General features: G+C 35.7%; 1 protein-coding gene across 1 annotated transcript in view; it reads right to left on the reverse strand.

Moving 5' to 3' along the window:
* LOC143246174 (gamma-aminobutyric acid receptor alpha-like) overlaps window positions 1-19,571 on the reverse strand; it is a 317,756-nt gene that overhangs the window by 44,317 nt on the left and 253,868 nt on the right. The window lies entirely within an intron of this gene.

A 19,571-nucleotide genomic window follows, 5' to 3' on the forward strand; every position in this document is an offset into this window, starting at 1 on the left:
CAACCTACAGTCATGTGAAAAAGTTAGGACACCCTATGAAAGCCTGTGTATTTTTGTAACATTTTTGGATATATAGATATTTAATATCAATTTTAACAATACTGAGAGATTATAGGAATATAACTAAACAATTAAAACTGAAGAAAAGACTTTTCAAGATCTTCTGTAAACGTAATTCTACAAAAATTCATATTCTAACTGAGGAAAAAGTTAAGACACCCCACATTTATTCCCACTTCAAATGGCTCAACTCACACACAGGTGTATCACAACAGGTGCACATGATTAGAAGATCGTTACTCAGCATTTTGAATGAGGCTTGCCCTATTTAAACCTCAAACATTTAGTTTGGTGTGCTCCTGACTGTTGAAGTGAGAGTGAGCACCATGGTGAGAGCAAAAGAGCTGTCTGAGGTCTACAGAAAGAAATTGTAGCAGCTTATAAGTTTGGTAAGGGATTTAAAAAGATCCCAAAAGATTTTGAAATCAGCCATTATACTGTCCGGAAAATAGTCAACAAGTGGAGGGCTTTCAAAACAACTGCCAACATGCCTAGGTCTGGTCGTCCAAGCAAGTTCACCCCAAGAGCAGACCGCAAGAGGTCTCCAAACACCCTAACATGTTATCACGGGACCTACAGCAGGCTCTGGCTACTGTTGATGTGAAAGTGCATGCCTCTACAATCAGAAAGAGACTGCACAAGTTTAACTTGCATGGAAGGTGTGCAAGGAGGAAACCTTTGCTCTCCAAGAGAAACATCAAGGCCAGACTGAAATTTGCCAGAGAGAATATAGACAAAGACCAGGACTTCTGGAATCATGTTCTGTGGACAGATGAGTCCAAAATTGAATTATTTGGACACCACAACAGGGGACATGTTTGGTGTAAACCAAATACAACATTCCAGTAAAAGAACCTCATACCAACTGTGAAGCATGGAGGTGGAGTGTCATGGTTTGGGGCTGCTTCACTGTAGCAGGACCTGGACAGCTCACAATCATAGAATCCACCATGAATTCTATTGTGTATCAGAGGGTGCTTGAGGATCATGTGAGACCATCTGTAAGAAAATTAAAGCTGAAGCAGAACTGGACCTTACAACACGACAGTGACCCAAAACGTACCAGTAAATCCACCAAGGACTGGCTGAAAACTAAGAAATGGAGAGTCCTGTAATGGCCGAGTCAAAGCCCAGATCTTAATCTCATTGAGATGCTGTGGGGTTACTTGAAACAGGCTGTACATGCAAGAAACCCCTCAAACATCTCACAGCTGAAAGAATTCTACATTGAGGAGTGGGGCAAACTTTCTTCAGACCGATGTCAGAGACAAGAAGCGTCTCACTGCAGTTATTTCAGCCAAAGGGGTTGACACTAGTTATTAGGGAGTAGAGTGTCTTAACTTTTTCCTCAGTTAGAATATAGCAGTTTTGTAGAATTACATTTACAGAAGATCTTGAAAAGTCTTTTCTTCAGTTTTAATTGTTTAGTTATATTCCTATAATCTTTCAGTATTGTTGAAATTGATATTAAATATCTATATATCCAAAAATGTTACAAAATTACACAGGCTTTCATAGGGTGTCCTAACTTTTTCACATGACTGTAGATAATTATAATGAACATGAACCACTTGATACAATACAACCCAGGTAATTACAATAAACACGACCTGCTTCATACAATACAACCTATATAATTACAATAAGCATGAACCACTTGATACAGTACAGCCTAGATAATTACAATAAACACGACTTGCTTGATAAAATACAGCCTAGATAATTACAATAAACACGACTTGCTAGATAAAATAAAGCCTAGATAATTACAATAAGCATGAACCACTTGATACAGTACAGCCTATATAATTACAATAAACACGACTTGCTTGATAAAATACAGCCTAGATAATTACATTAAACACAAGCTGCTTTATACAGTACAGCCTATATAATTACAATAAACACGAGCTGCTTGATATAATACAACATATATAATTACAATAAACACGAGCTGCTTGATACAATACATCCTAGATAAATACAATAAACATGAGCCACTTGATACAATACATCCTAGATAATTACAATAAGCATGAACCACTTGATACAGTACAGCCTAGATAATTACAATAAACACGACTTGCTTGATAAAATACAGCCTAGATAATTACAATAAGCATGAACCACTTGATACAATACAACCCAGGTAATTACAATAAACACGAGCTGCTTGATACAATACATCCTAAATAATTACAATAAGCATGAACCACTTGATACAGTACAGCCTAGATAATTACAATAAACATGACTTGCTTGATAAAATACAGCCTAGATAAGTACAATAAGCATGAACCACTTGATACAATACAACCCAGGTAATTACAATAAACACGAGCTGCTTGATACAATACATCCTAGATATTTACAATAAGCATGAACCACTTGATACAGTACAGCCGAGATAATTAAAATAAACAAGACTTGCTTGATAAAATACAACCTAGATAATTACAATAAGCACGAGCTACTTGATACAATACAGCGGAGATAATTAAAATAAACACGACCTGCTTGATACAATACAGCCTATATAATTACAATAAGCACGAGCTACTTGATACAATACAACGTAGATAATCAAAATAAACACGAGCTACCCATCTCAATAAACTAATACAAAACAATTATGGAAAAGGGATGTTTGTCTGTCGGAGTTTTACTTAACTGTGAATTTCTTCTCGCGGTCAGCTATACGTAGCTCTTTATCGAGGTACGCTCGTACGATTGGTTAGGAATGTATGTCACTGTAAGTAGAAATACTGAAAAAGTTGTTTACAAAGACTTTTTGGAATCAGCTTTTCCAACATAACATCAACAAAAACTTCAGTTACCATTACTAGTTCAACAGTAACTTCAGTTACAATTACTAGTTGAGCAATAACTTCAGTTACCATTACTAGTTCAACAGTAACTTCAGTAACTACTAGTTGAACAATAACTTCAGTTACCAGTACTAGTTGAACAGTAACTTCAGTTACCGTAACTAGTTCAACAATAACTTCAGTTACCATTACTAGTTCAACAGTAACTTCAGTTACCATTACTAGTTCAACAGTAACTTCAGTTACCATTACTAGTTCAACAGTAACTTCAGTTACCATTACTAATTCAACAGTAACATCAGTTACCACCAGTTGAACAATAACTTCAGTTACAACTACTAGTTGAACAGTAACTTCAGTTACCATTACTAGTTCAACAATAATTGTAGTCACTATTACCAGTTCAGCAGTACTTTCAGTTACCACTACTAGTTCAACAATAATTGTAGTCACTATTACCAGTTCAGCAGTACTTTCAGTTACCATTACTAGTTCAACAATAATTGTAGTCACTATTACCAGTTCAGCAGTACTTTCAGTTACCACTACTAGTTCAACAATAATTGTAGTCACTATTACCAGTTCAGCAGTACTTTCAGTTACCATTACTAGTTCAACAATAATTGTAGTCACTATTACCAGTTCAGCAGTACTTTCAGTTACCACTACTAGTTCAACAATAATTGTAGTCACTATTACCAGTTCAACAGTACTTTCAGTTACCACTACTAGTTCAACAATAATTGTAGTCACTATTACCAGTTCAGCAGTACTTTCAGTTACCATTACTAGTTCAACAATAATTGTAGTCACTATTACCAGTTCAGCAGTACTTTCAGTTACCACTACTAGTTCAACAATAATTGTAGTCACTATTACCAGTTCAACAGTACTTTCAGTTACCACTACTAGTTCAACAATAATTGTAGTCACTATTACCAGTTCAGCAGTACTTTCAGTTACCATTACTAGTTCAACAATAATTGTAGTCACTATTACCAGTTCAACAGTACTTTCAGTTACCACTACTAGTTCAACAATAATTGTAGTCACTATTACCAGTTCAGCAGTACTTTCAGTTACCATTACTAGTTCAACAATAATTGTAGTCACTATTACCAGTTCAGCAGTACTTTCAGTTACCACTACTAGTTCAGCAATAATTGTAGTCACTATTACCAGTTCAGCAGTACTTTCAGTTACCACACTATTACCAGTTCAGCAATACTTTCAGTTACCATTACTAGTTCAGTCACTATTACCAGTTCAACAGTACTTTCAGTTACCACTACTAGTTCAACAATAATTGTAGTCACTATTACCAGTTCAACAGTACTTTCAGTTACCACTACTAGTTCAACAATAATTGTAGTCACTATTACCAGTTCAGCAGTACTTTCAGTTACCACTACTAGTTCAACAATAATTGTAGTCACTATTACCAGTTCAGCAGTACTTTCAGTTACCACTACTAGTTCAACAATAATTGTAGTCACTATTACCAGTTCAGCAGTACTTTCAGTTACCACTACTAGTTCAACAATAATTGTAGTCACTATTACCAGTTCAGCAGTACTTTCAGTTACCACTACTAGTTCAACAGTACTTTTAGTTACTACTACTAGTTCAACAGTAACTTAGCCATCATCCAAGTTATTGTATTTTATTTAGTATAAGTTTCAAGTGACAACAGGTCCATGAAGATGTTTCCAGTGAACGAGGCTTCCTGTCAGCGTTCTTCCTAGTGGTTAATGTTCAGGTATTTGTTGGTATTAGACCGTGCGTCTACTGAGATTAGCTGTATATTAAAAGCAGCCAGCATGTAGTAGATAACGTGGAAACATATAAGATATTTAAGTAATTCGATATAAAACGGGATAGTTGTGGTATCTTCTCAACATGGTCACGTACCTTTCGAAACGTCGGTACTGCTCGTTCCTTCAGGCCATCTACTAACACTAGTACAAGTGTTAATTCCGTCTGTAAACACCGTAAATGCACCTTGTACTAAAACCTGTCATTAGATGTGTATATAAAAAAATATAACCCAGCAAAAAGGACTATAAGAATAAATAATCTTAACAAATATTCACATATCCAGACCTGATGAAGCTTGTAACATACACTGTTGGACGTCTCTGACACAACAAATGTTTGTATTGAATGAAAAACAAGTGATTAATTTATCAGTCTAACTTGTGCTGTAAAATATAGTCAGTTTTGCTTCTCAGTCCAAGAAACACAACTAAATAGTAAAGTTCCATTATTTGAACTGAAACGGTTGATTTGTTTTTTTACATTTTATGTTTTTAATGGTTCTTTACCTCACTCAAGTTTCAGATGCAACTTCATAAGTGAAGCCGTGCAGATCAGATGGTTATTAAGTGTAATACACCAGTCTTTAAACAGAAATCTGAGACAGAGTTTGACACAAATGATGTGTCCACGTAATATTGGTTCACTCCTGGTTCTGAACTTTATACAGAAACAAAAAGAAATACAGAGGTCCGCAGTTTTAGTCGGATTATAGTATCTTTTTCTACATTTCAAGTTCAAAGTACGGAGTTTCTCTGACAGAGGGAATATTGGAAAAGGAACTAAAATAAAAATTCCAATGATTGTCGTCTTTCATGTAAAACGGGAATATATTTTCTTCTTCGTTAAAATGAAAATTCCGACGTCCTATCTGCCTCGGAAAGAGAAATCTGTCTATTTACAAAATAATATTACTTCTTAAAGGGTATCATCGATTTCATCCACAAGGATCTGAGAATCTTAGCTCGTGCGTAGCGCTTTTCCCTAGCCGCAGGCTTTGCTTGACTTGAGTGGATCAAGATATGAATTCACTAGCTTTTTGTTGGTACGATAATTGACCCTTTTAAATAATAACACAGTGCATAAGGTAAAGATATACAGGCAGCTATGACAAGGTTAAAATCTGATTAGTAGCACTAGATATATTCAAATTTTAGAACATGCACTTGATTTATTTTGATATATTTAATACACAACCTAGATTTAGAAAGGCGCCATCTATACGATATTCAAGAAAGTATTAAATATTTTAATGTGATTACCTGTACATTGTAACTTCGAGTAAGCACCTAACAAACTGGGGAAAACGTGTGACGTTTTTTCACACCAAATAAGTAGTTCAACACAATGAAGAGAAATGAGTAATAGTCTGTAATACAAACTTTAACTGAATACCCTAACACACTTGAAAACCAGTTGACGTTTTCTGATTCAAAGTTTAAATTAGCAGTCTACGTTCACAATCATCAGCTTCAATGTATCTAACGTATCACTTCTTCAAACACTTTGCCATTAGCTAAAAAAATAATAAACTTCTCTAGGAATACACGGAAGTGGCAATCCCCATGGTAACAAAAATCATAATATACTTCCAATGTGAAGCTACCACGAGAAGATGGCCTAACCATAGAATAACCCTCATCATCAGTAATCAGTAATTTCTGCTCGGAACATTGTGAAGACAAGTGACAGGATCTCAGCTGTAATATGTTGACGATACAACCGTGATACTGAACTCATAAAACAGATAAGATCCCAAAATTCTTCAAACAGACACCATCTCGTGATACAATTCACTATGGAAAAGGAATATAACAAATCCACATTACTAGATGTTATAGTTCCCAAGAAATTAGTTAAAAGGAGTCTTATGAATGCGGAATGGAGAATTCTAGAGAAACCAAAAGAACAATAAAAGCTGAGGACCATAATAGGCAGGCATAGATTGGTTTGACACTGTGTATGAATCACACAGGATAAAAGGAAACTCTTCTACATCATACACCTAACTCCTAAAACACTCAGTCTACTAATCAAAGACGTTAGCAACACCTGGACACCCCTCTTAAAACCATAAAATACTTAATTCAAGCTGTAATGGGGGACACCTCAATGAGTAGATGATACACTGAGACCCAGGATAGAAGTCAGCAAAACTTGATACCCTTTTGAAAACCTTCAACAAAAGTGGTCCTAAAACGATACTTCCCACGGGAAGAGCACACCAGTTTCTGTATCAAGAAAATCCGGTGTTGAATCCGGGCCTCGAAACAAATTGAACGAAGATGTAGAATAAAAACAAAATTAGCTGTCAATACAAGTCAAGTGTTAAAAAGTAATTATATACAAATGACTTATTTTATCCTTTAGGCTACCAGCCAGGATTTTTAACCCCATAATAAGTTTTATCACCTATTTTGAACTTAATAATACAGCTTACCTTACTGTTTACATGTAGTAACAATAATAACACACACACACAGCTAAAGAACATACTGTTTACATGTAGTAACAATAATAACACACACGCACAGCTAAGGAACACTGGTTTACATATAGTAACAATGATAACACACACACAGCTAAGGAACATACTGTTTACATGTAGTAACAATGATAACACACACACAGCTAAGGAACATACTGTTTACATGTAGTAACAATGATAACACACACACAGCTAAGGAACACACTGTTTACATGTAGTAACAATGATAACACACACACAGCTAAGGAACACACTGTTTACATGTAGTAACAATAATAACACACACACACAGCTAAAGAACATACTGTTTACATGTAGTAACAATGATAACACACACACACAGCTAAGGAACACACTGTTTACATGTAGTAACAATAATAACACACACACAGCTAAGGAACACACTGTTTACATGTAGTAACAATGATAACACACACACACAGCTAAGGAACACACTGTTTACATGTAGTAACAATGATAACACACACAAGCTAAGGAAAACACTGTTTACATGTAGTAACAATGATAACACACACACAGCTAAGGAACACTGGTTTACATATAGTAACAATGATAACACACACACACAGCTAAGGAACACTGGTTTACATATAGTAACAATAATAACACACACAAACAGCTAAGCAACACGCCATTTACATGTAGTAACAATGATAACACACACACAGCTAAGGAACACACTGTTTACATGTAGTAACAATAATAACACACACACAGCTAAGGAACACTGGTTTACAAGTAGTAACAATCATAACACACACACAGCTACGGAACACACTGTTTACATGTAGTAACAATGATAACACACACACAGCTACGGAGCACTGTTTACATGTAGTAACAATGATAACACACACAGCTAAGGAACACACTGTTTACATGTAGTAACAATGATAACACACACACACAGCTAAGGAACCCACTGTTTACATGTAGTAACAATGATAACACACACACACAGCTAAGGAACACACTGTTTACATGTAGTAACAATAATAACACACACACACAGCTAAGGAACACTGGTTTACATATAGTAACAATGATAACACACACACACACAGCTAAGGAACACACTGTTTACATGTAGTAACAATAATAACACACACACACAGCTAAGGAACACTGGTTTACATGTAGTAACAATGATAACACACACACAGCTAAGGAACACACTGTTTACATGTAGTAACAATGATAACACACACACAGCTAAGGAACTCACTGTTTACATGTAGTAACAATAATAACACACACACACAGCTAAGGAACACTGGTTTACATGTAGTAACAATGATAACACACACACAGCTACGGAACACACTGTTTACATGTAGTAACAATGATAACACACACAGCTAAGGAACACACTGTTTACATGTAGTAACAATGATAACACACACACACAGCTAAAGAACACTGGTTTACAAGTAGTAACAATGATAACACACACACACAGCTAAGGAACACACTGTTTACATGTAGTAACAATGATAACACACACACACAGCTAAGGAACACACTGTTTACATGTAGTAACAATGATAACACACACACACACAGCTAAGGAACACGCTGTTTACACGTAGTAACAATAATAACACACACACACAGCTACGGAACACACTGTTTACATGTAGTAACAATAATAACACACACACAGCTAAAGAACATACTGTTTACATCTAGTAACAATGATAACACACACACAGGTAAGGAACACACTGTTTACATGTAGTAACAATGATAACACACACACACAGCTAAGGAACACACTGTTTACATGTAGTAACAATAATAACACACACACACAGCTAAGGAACACACTATTTTCGTGTAGTAACAATGATAACACACACACACAGCTAAGGAACACACTGTTTACATGTAGTAACAATAATAACACACACACACAGCTAAGGAACACACTGTTTAAATGTAGTAACAATAATAACACACACAGCTAAGGAACATACTGTTTACATGTAGTAACAATGATAACACACACACACAGCTACGGAACACTTGTTTACATGTAGTAACAATGATAACACAAACACAGCTAAGGAACACACTGTTTACATGTAGTAACAATGATAACACACACACACAGCTAAGGAACACTGTTTACATGTAGTAACAATAAAACACACACACAGCTAAGGAACACACTGTTTACATGTAGTAACAATGATAACACACACACACAGCTAAGGAACACACTGTTTACATGTAGTAACAATAATAACACACACACACACAGCTAAGGAACACTGGTTTACATGTAGTAACAATGATAACACACACACAGCTAAGGAACACACTGTTTACATATAGTAACAATAATAACACACAGCTACGGAACACTGGTTTACATGTAGTAACAATGATAACACACACACAGCTACGGAACACACTGTTTACATGTAGTAACAATGATAACACACACACACAGCTAAGGAACACACTGTTTACATGTAATAACAATGATAACACACACACAGCTAAGGAACACTGTTTACATGTAGTAACAATGATAACACACACACACACAGCTAAGGAACACACTGTTTACATGTAGTAACAATAATAACACACACACACAGCTAAGGAACACTGGTTTACATGTAGTAACAATAATAACACACACAGCTAAGGAACACTGGTTTACATATAGTAACAATGATAACACACACAGCTAAGGAACACACTCTTTCATGTAGTAACAATAATAACACACACACACAGCTAAAGAACATACTGTTTACATGTAGTTACAATGATAACACACACACACTGTTTACATGTAGTAACAATAATAACACAATACCTAACACTAAGGAACACTGGTTTACATGTAGTAACAATGATAACACACACACAGCTAAAGAACATACTGTTTACATGTACTAATAATAATAACACACACACAGCTACGGAACACACTGTTTACATGTAGTAACAATAATAACACACACACAGCTAAAGAACATACTGTTTACATGTAGTAACAATGATAACACACACACAGCTAAGGAACACACTGTTTACATGTAGTAACAATGATAACACACACACACAGCTAAGGAACACACTGTTTACATGTAGTAACAATAATAACACACACACAGCTAAGGAACACACTGTTTACATGTAGTAACAATGATAACACACACACAAAAGGAACACACTGTTTACATGTAGTAACAATGATAACACACACACAGCTAAGGAACACTGGTTTACATGTAGTAACAATGATAACACACACACAGCTAAGGAACACACTGTTTACATGTAGTAACAATGATAACACACACACACACAGCTACGGAACACTGGTTTACATGTAGTAACAATGATAACACACACACAGCTAAGGAACACACTGTTTACATGTAGTAACAATGAAACACACACACACAGCTACGGAACACACTGTTTATATGTAGTAACAATGATAACACACACACGGCTACGGAACACACTGTTTACATGTAGTAAGAATAATAACACACATACAGAGCTAAGGTACACACTGTTTACATGTAGTAACAATAATAACACACACACACAGCTAAGGAACACACTGTTTACATGTAGTAACAATGATAACACACACACACAGCTAAGGAACACACTGTTTACATGTAGTAACAATAATAACACACACACACAGCTAAGGAACACTGGTTTATATATAGTAACAATGATAACTCACACACACAGCTAAGGAACAAACTGTTTACATGTAGTAACAATGATAACACACAGCTAAGGAACACACTGTTTACATGTAGTAACAATAATAACACACACACACAGCTAAGGAACACTGTTTACATGTAGTAACAATAATAACACACACACACAGCTAAGGAACACACTGTTTACATGTAGTAACAATGATAACACACACACAGCTAAGGAACACACTGTTTACATGTAGTAACAATGATAACACACACACAGCTAAGGAACACACTGTTTACATGTAGTAACAATGATAACACACACACAGCTAAGGAACACACTGTTTACATGTAGTAACAATAATAACACACACACACAGCTAAAGAACATACTGTTTACATGTAGTTACAATGATAACACACACACACAGCTAAGGAACACACTGTTTACATGTAGTAACAATAATAACACACAATAACACAGCTAAGGAACACACTGTTTACATGTAGTAACAATGATAACACACACATAACAGCTAAGGAACACACTGTTTACATGTAGTAACAATGATAACACACACACAGCTAAGGAACACACTGTTTACATGTAGTAACAATGATAACACACACACAGCTAAGGAACACTGTTTACATGTAGTAACAATGATAACACACACACAGCTAAGGAACACACTGTTTACATGTAGTAACAATGATAACACACACACAGCTAAGGAACACACTGTTTACATGTAGTAACAATGATAACACAACAACAGCTAAGGAACACACTGTTTACATGTAGTAACAATGATAACACACACACACAGCTAAGGAACACTGGTTTACATGTAGTAACAATGATAACACACAATAACAGCTAAGGAACACACTGTTTACATGTAGTAACAATAATAACACACACATACACACAGCTAAGGAACACACTGTTTACATGTAGTAACAATGATAACACACACACAGCTAAGGAACACACTGTTTACATGTAGTAACAATAATAACACACACACAGCTAAGGAACACTGGTTTACATGTAGTAACAATGATAACACAATAACAACACACTAAGGAACACACTGTTTACATGTAGTAACAATGATAACACACACACACAGCTACGGAACACACTGTTTACATGTAGTAACAATGATAACACACACACAGCTAAGGAACACACTGTTTACATGTAGTAACAATGATAACACACACACACAGCTAAGGAACACACTGTTTACATGTAGTAACAATAATAACACACACACACAGCTAAGGAACACTGGTTTACATGTAGTAACAATGATAACACACACACAGCTAAGGAACACACTGTTTACATGTAGTAACAATAATAACACACACACACAGCTAAGGAACACACTGTTTACATGTAGTAACAATAATAACACACACACACACAGCTAAGGAACACTGGTTTACATGTAGTAACAATGATAACACACACACATGAGGAACACACTGTTTACATGTAGTAACAATGATAACACACACACAGCTAAGGAACACACTGTTTACATGTAGTAACAATGATAACACACACACACAGCTAAGGAACACTGGTTTACATGTAGTAACAATGATAACACACACACACAGCTAAGGAACACACTGTTTACATGTAGTAACAATAATAACACACACACACAGCTAAGGAACACACTGTTTACATGTAGTAACAATAATAACACACACACAGCTAAGGAACACACTGTTTACATGTAGTAACAATGATAACACACACACAGCTAAGGAACACACTGTTTACATGTAGTAACAATGATAACACACAGCTAAGGAACACACTGTTTACATGTAGTAACAATAATAACACACACACAGCTAAGGAACACACTGTTTACATGTAGTAACAATGATAACACACACACACAGCTAAGGAACACACTGTTTACATGTAGTAACAATGATAACACACACACACAGCTAAGGAACACTGGTTTACATGTAGTAACAATGATAACACACACACACAGCTAAGGAACACACTGTTTACATGTAGTAACAATAATAACACACACAGCTAAGGAACACACTGTTTACATGTAGTAACAATGATAACACACACACAGCTAAGGAACACACTGTTTACATGTAGTAACAATAATAACACACACACACAGCTAAGGAACACACTGTTTACATGTAGTAACAATAATAACAACACACACAGCTAAGGAACACACTGTTTACATGTAGTAACAATGATAACACACACACACAGCTAAGGAACACACTGTTTACATGTAGTAACAATAATAATACACACACACAGCTAAGGAACACTGGTTTACATATAGTAACAATGATAACACACACACACAGCTAAGGAACACACTGTTTACATGTAGTAACAATGATAACACACACCTAAGGAACACACTGTTTACATGTAGTAACAATAATAACACACACACAGCTAAGGAACACACTGTTTACCTGTATTAACAATGATAACACACACACACAGCTAAGGAACACACTGTTTACATATAGTAACAATGATAACACACACACAGCTAAGGAACACATTGTTTACATGTAGTAACAATGAGAACACACACACACAGCTAAGGAACACGCTGTTTACATGTAGTAACAATGATAACACACACACACAGCTAAGGAACACACTGTTTACATGTAGTAACAATAATAACACACACACAGCTAAGGAACACACTGTTTACATGTAGTAACAATAATAACACACACACACAGCTACGGAACACACTGTTTACATGTAGTAACAATGATAACACACACACAGGTAAGGAACCCATAGCTTACATGTAGTAAAAATGATAACACACACACAGCTAAGGAACACTGGTTTACATATAGTAATAATGATAGCACACACACACAGCTAAGGAACACTGGTTTACATATAGTAACAATGATAACACACACACAGCTAAGGAACACTGGTTTACATGTAGTAACAATGATAACACACACACAGCTAAGGAACACACTGTTTACATGTAGTAACAATGATAACACACACACAGCTAAGGAACACACTGTTTACATGTAGTAACAATGATAACACACACACACAGCTAAGGAACACACTGTTTACATGTAGTAACAATAATAACAACACACACACAGCTAAGGAACACTGGTTTACATGTAGTAACAATGATAACACACACACAGCTAAGGAACACACTGTTTACATGTAGTAACAATGATAACACACACACACAGCTAAGGAACACACTGTTTACATGTAGTAACAATGATAACACACACACACACAGCTAAGGAACACACTGTTTACATGTAGTAACAATAATAACACACACACACAGCTAAGGAACACACTGTTTACATGTAGTAACAATGATAACACACACACAGCTAAGGAACACACTGTTTACATGTAGTAACAATGATAACACACACACACAGCTAAGGAACACACTGTTTACATGTAGTAACAATGATAACACACACACACAGCTAAGGAACACACTGTTTACATGTAGTAACAATAATAACACACACACACAGCTAAGGAACACTGGTTTACATACAGTAACAATGATAACACACACACAGCTAAGGAACACACTGTTTACATGTAGTAACAATAATAACACACACACACACACAGCTAAGGAACACACTGTTTACATGTAGTAACAATAATAACACACACACACAGCTAAGGAACACTGGTTTACATGTAGTAACAATGATAACACACACACACAGCTAAGGAACACACTGTTTACATGTAGTAACAATGATAACACACACACAGCTAAGGAACACACTGTTTACATGTAGTAACAATGATAACACACAATAATACAGCTAAAGGAACACTGGTTTACATGTAGTAACAATGATAACACACCAATACACAGCTAAGGAACACACTGTTTACATGTAGTAACAATGATAACACACACACACAGCTAAGGAACACACTGTTTACATGTAGTAACAATGATAACACACACACACAGCTAAGGAACACACTGTTTACACGTAGTAACAATAATAACACACACACACAGCTACGGAACACACTGTTTACATGTAGTAACAATAATAACACACACACACAGCTAAGGAACACACTGTTTACATGTAGTAACAATGATAACACACACACAGCTAAGGAACACACTGTTTACATGTAGTAACAATGATAACACACACACATAATTAACAGCTAAGGAACACACTGTTTACATGTAGTAACAATAATAACACACACACACAGCTAAGGAACACACTGTTTACATGTAGTAACAATGATAACACACACACACAGCTAAGGAACACACTGTTTACATGTAGTAACAATGATAACACACACACAGCTAAGGAACACACTGTTTACATGTAGTAACAATAATAACACACACACACAGCTAAGGAACACTGGTTTACATGTAGTAACAATGATAACACACACACAGCTAAGGAACACACTGTTTACATGTAGTAACAATAATAACACACACACACAGCTAAGGAACACACTGTTTACATGTAGTAACAATAATAACACACACACACACACAGCTAAGGAACACTGGTTTACATGTACTAACAATGATAACACACACACACAGCTACGGAACACACTGTTTACATGTAGTAACAACGATAACACACACACAGCTAAGGAACACACTGTTTACATGTAGTAACAATGATAACACACACACACAGCTAAAGAACACTGGTTTACATGTAGTAACAATGATAACACACACACACAGCTAAGGAACACGCTGTTTACACGTAGTAACAATAATAACACACACAGCTATGGAACACACTGTTTACATGTAGTAACAATAATAACACACACACAGCTAAAGAACACACTGTTTACATGTAGTAACAATGATAACACACACACAGCTAAGGAACACACTGTTTACATGTAGTAACAATGATAACACACACACACAGCTAAGGAACACACTGTTTACATGTAGTAACAATAATAACACACACACACACACAGCTAAGGAACACACTGTTTACATGTAGTAACAATGATAACACACACACACACAGCTAAGGAACACACTGTTTACATGTATTAACAATAATAACACACACACACACACAGCTACGGAACACTGGTTTACATGTAGTAACAATGATAACACACACACAGCTAAGGAACACACTGTTTACATGTAGTAACAATAATAACACACACAGCTACGGAACACACTGTTTAGATGTAGTAACAATGATAACAAACACACAGCTACGGAACACACTGTTTACATGTAGTAACAATAATAACACACACACACAGCTAAGGAACACACTGTTTACATGTAGTAACAATAATAACACAATAATACACAGCTAAGGAACACACTGTTTACATGTAGTAACAATGATAACAATACACACACACACAGCTAAGGAACACACTGTTTACATGTAGTAACAATAATAATACACACACACAGCTAAGGAACACTGGTTTACATATAGTAACAATGATAACTCTCACACACAGCTAAGGAACACACTGTTTACATGTAGTAACAATGATAACACACACCTAAGGAACACACTGTTTACATGTAGTAACAATAATAACACACACACAGCTAAGGAACACACTGTTTACATGTAGTAACAATGATAACACACACACACAGCTAAGGAACACACTGTTTACATGTAGTAACAATGATAACACACACACAGCTAAGGAACACACTGTTTACATGTAGTAACAATGATAACACACACACACAGCTAAGGAACACACTGTTTACATGTAGTAACAATGATAACACACACAATACAGCTAAGGAACACACTGTTTACATGTAGTAACAATGATAACACACACACACAGCTAAGGAACACACTGTTTACATGTAGTAACAATGATAACACACACACAGCTAAGGAACACTGGTTTACATATAGTAACAATGATAACACACACACACAGCTAAGGAACACTGGTTTACATATAGTAACAATGATAACACAATACCACAGCTAAGGAACACTGGTTTACATGTAGTAACAATGATAACACAATACAACACAGCTAAGGAACACACTGTTTTACATGTAGTAACAATGATAACACACACACAGCTAAGGAACACACTGTTTACATGTAGTAACAATGATAACACACACACAGCTAAGGAACACACTGTTTACATGTAGTAACAATGATAACACACACACACAGCTAAGGAACACACTGTTTACATGTAGTAACAATGATAACACACACACACAGCTAAGGAACACACTGTTTACATGTAGTAACAATAATAACACACACACAGCAGCTAAGGAACACACTGTTTACATGTAGTAACAATGATAACACACACACACAGCTAAGGAACACACTGTTTACATGTAGTAACAATAATAACACACACACAGAGCTAAGGAACACTGGTTTACATATAGTAACAATGATAACACACACACAGCTAAGGAACACACTGTTTACATGTAGTAACAATAATAACACACACACACACAGCTAAAGAACACATTGTTTACATGTAGTAACAATGATAACACACACACACAGCTAAGGAACACACTGTTTACATGTAGTAACAATAATAACACACACACAGCTAAGGAACACTGGTTTACATGTAGTAACAATGATAACACACACACAGCTAAGGAACACACTGTTTACATGTAGTAACAATAATAACACACACACACAGCTAAGGAACACACTGTTTACATGTAGTAACAATAATAACACACACACACACAGCTAAGGAACACTGGTTTACATGTACTAACAATGATAACACACACACACAGCTAAGGAACACACTGTTTACATGTAGTAACAACGATAACACACACAGCTAAGGAACACACTGTTTACATGTAGTAACAATGATAACACAATAACACAGCTAAGGAACACTGGTTTACATGTAGTAACAATGATAACACACAATAATACACAGCTAAGGAACACACTGTTTACATGTAGTAACAATGATAACACACACACACAGCTAAGGAACACACTGTTTACATGTAGTAACAATGATAACACACACACACAGCTAAGGAACACACTGTTTACATGTAGTAACAATAATAACACACAAACACAGCTAAGGAACACACTATTTTCGTGTAGTAACAATGATAACACACACACAGCTAAGGAACACACTGGTTTACATGTAGTAACAATGATAACACACACACAGCTAAGGAACACACTGTTTACATCTAGTAACAATGATAACACACACAGGTAAGGAACACACTGTTTACATGTAGTAACAATGATAACACACACACACAGCTAAGGAACACACTGTTTACATGTAGTAACAATGATAACACACACACACAGCTAAGGAAACACACTGTTTACATGTAGTAACAATAATAACACACACACACAGCTAAGGAACACACTGTTTACATGTAGTAACAATAATAACACACACACACAGCTAAGGAACACACTGTTTACATGTAGTAACAATGATAACACACACACACACACAGCTACGGAACACTTGTTTACATGTAGTAACAATGATAACACACACACACACACAGCTAAGGAACACACTGTTTACATGTAGTAACAATGATAACACACACACACACTAAGGAACACACTGTTTACATGTAGTAACAATGATAACACACACACAGCTAAGGAACACTGTTTACATGTAGTAACAATAAAAACACACACACATCTAAGGAACACACTGTTTACATGTATTAACAATGATAACACACACACACACAGCTAAGGAACACACTGTTTACATGTAGTAACAATGAATAACACAATAACACACAGCTAAGGAACACACTGGTTTACATGTAGTAACAATGATAACACACACACATACAGCTAAGGAACACACTGTTTACATGTAGTAACAATAATAACACACACAACAGCTAAGGAACACTGGTTTACATGTAGTAACAATGATAACACACACACAGCTAAGGAACACACTGTTTACATGTAGTAACAATGATAACACACAATAATAACAGCTAAGGAACACACTGTTTACATGTAGTAACAATGATAACACACACACACAGCTAAGGAACACTGGTTTACATGTAGTAACAATGATAACACACACAGCTAAGGAACACACTGTTTACATGTAGTAACAATAATAACACACACACAGCTAAGGAACACACTGGTTTACATGTAGTAACAATGATAACACACACACAGCTAAGGAACACACTGTTTACATGTAGTAACAATGATAACACACAATACACAGCTAAGGAACACTGTTTACATGTAGTAACAATGATAACACACACACACAGCTAAGGAACACTGTTTACATGTAGTAACAATGATAACACACACAACAACACAGCTAAGGAACACACTGTTTACATGTAGTAACAATAATAACACACACACACAGCTAAGGAACACTGGTTTACATGTAGTAACAATAATAACACAACACAGCTAAGGAACACTGGTTTACATGTAGTAACAATGATAACACACACACAGCTAAGGAACACACTGTTTACATGTAGTAACAATAATAACACAATAACAATACAGCTAAGGAACACACTGTTTAC

Source organism: Tachypleus tridentatus, chromosome 3, assembly GCF_004210375.1.
Source record: "Tachypleus tridentatus isolate NWPU-2018 chromosome 3, ASM421037v1, whole genome shotgun sequence".
Lineage (NCBI taxonomy): Eukaryota > Metazoa > Arthropoda > Merostomata > Xiphosura > Limulidae > Tachypleus > Tachypleus tridentatus.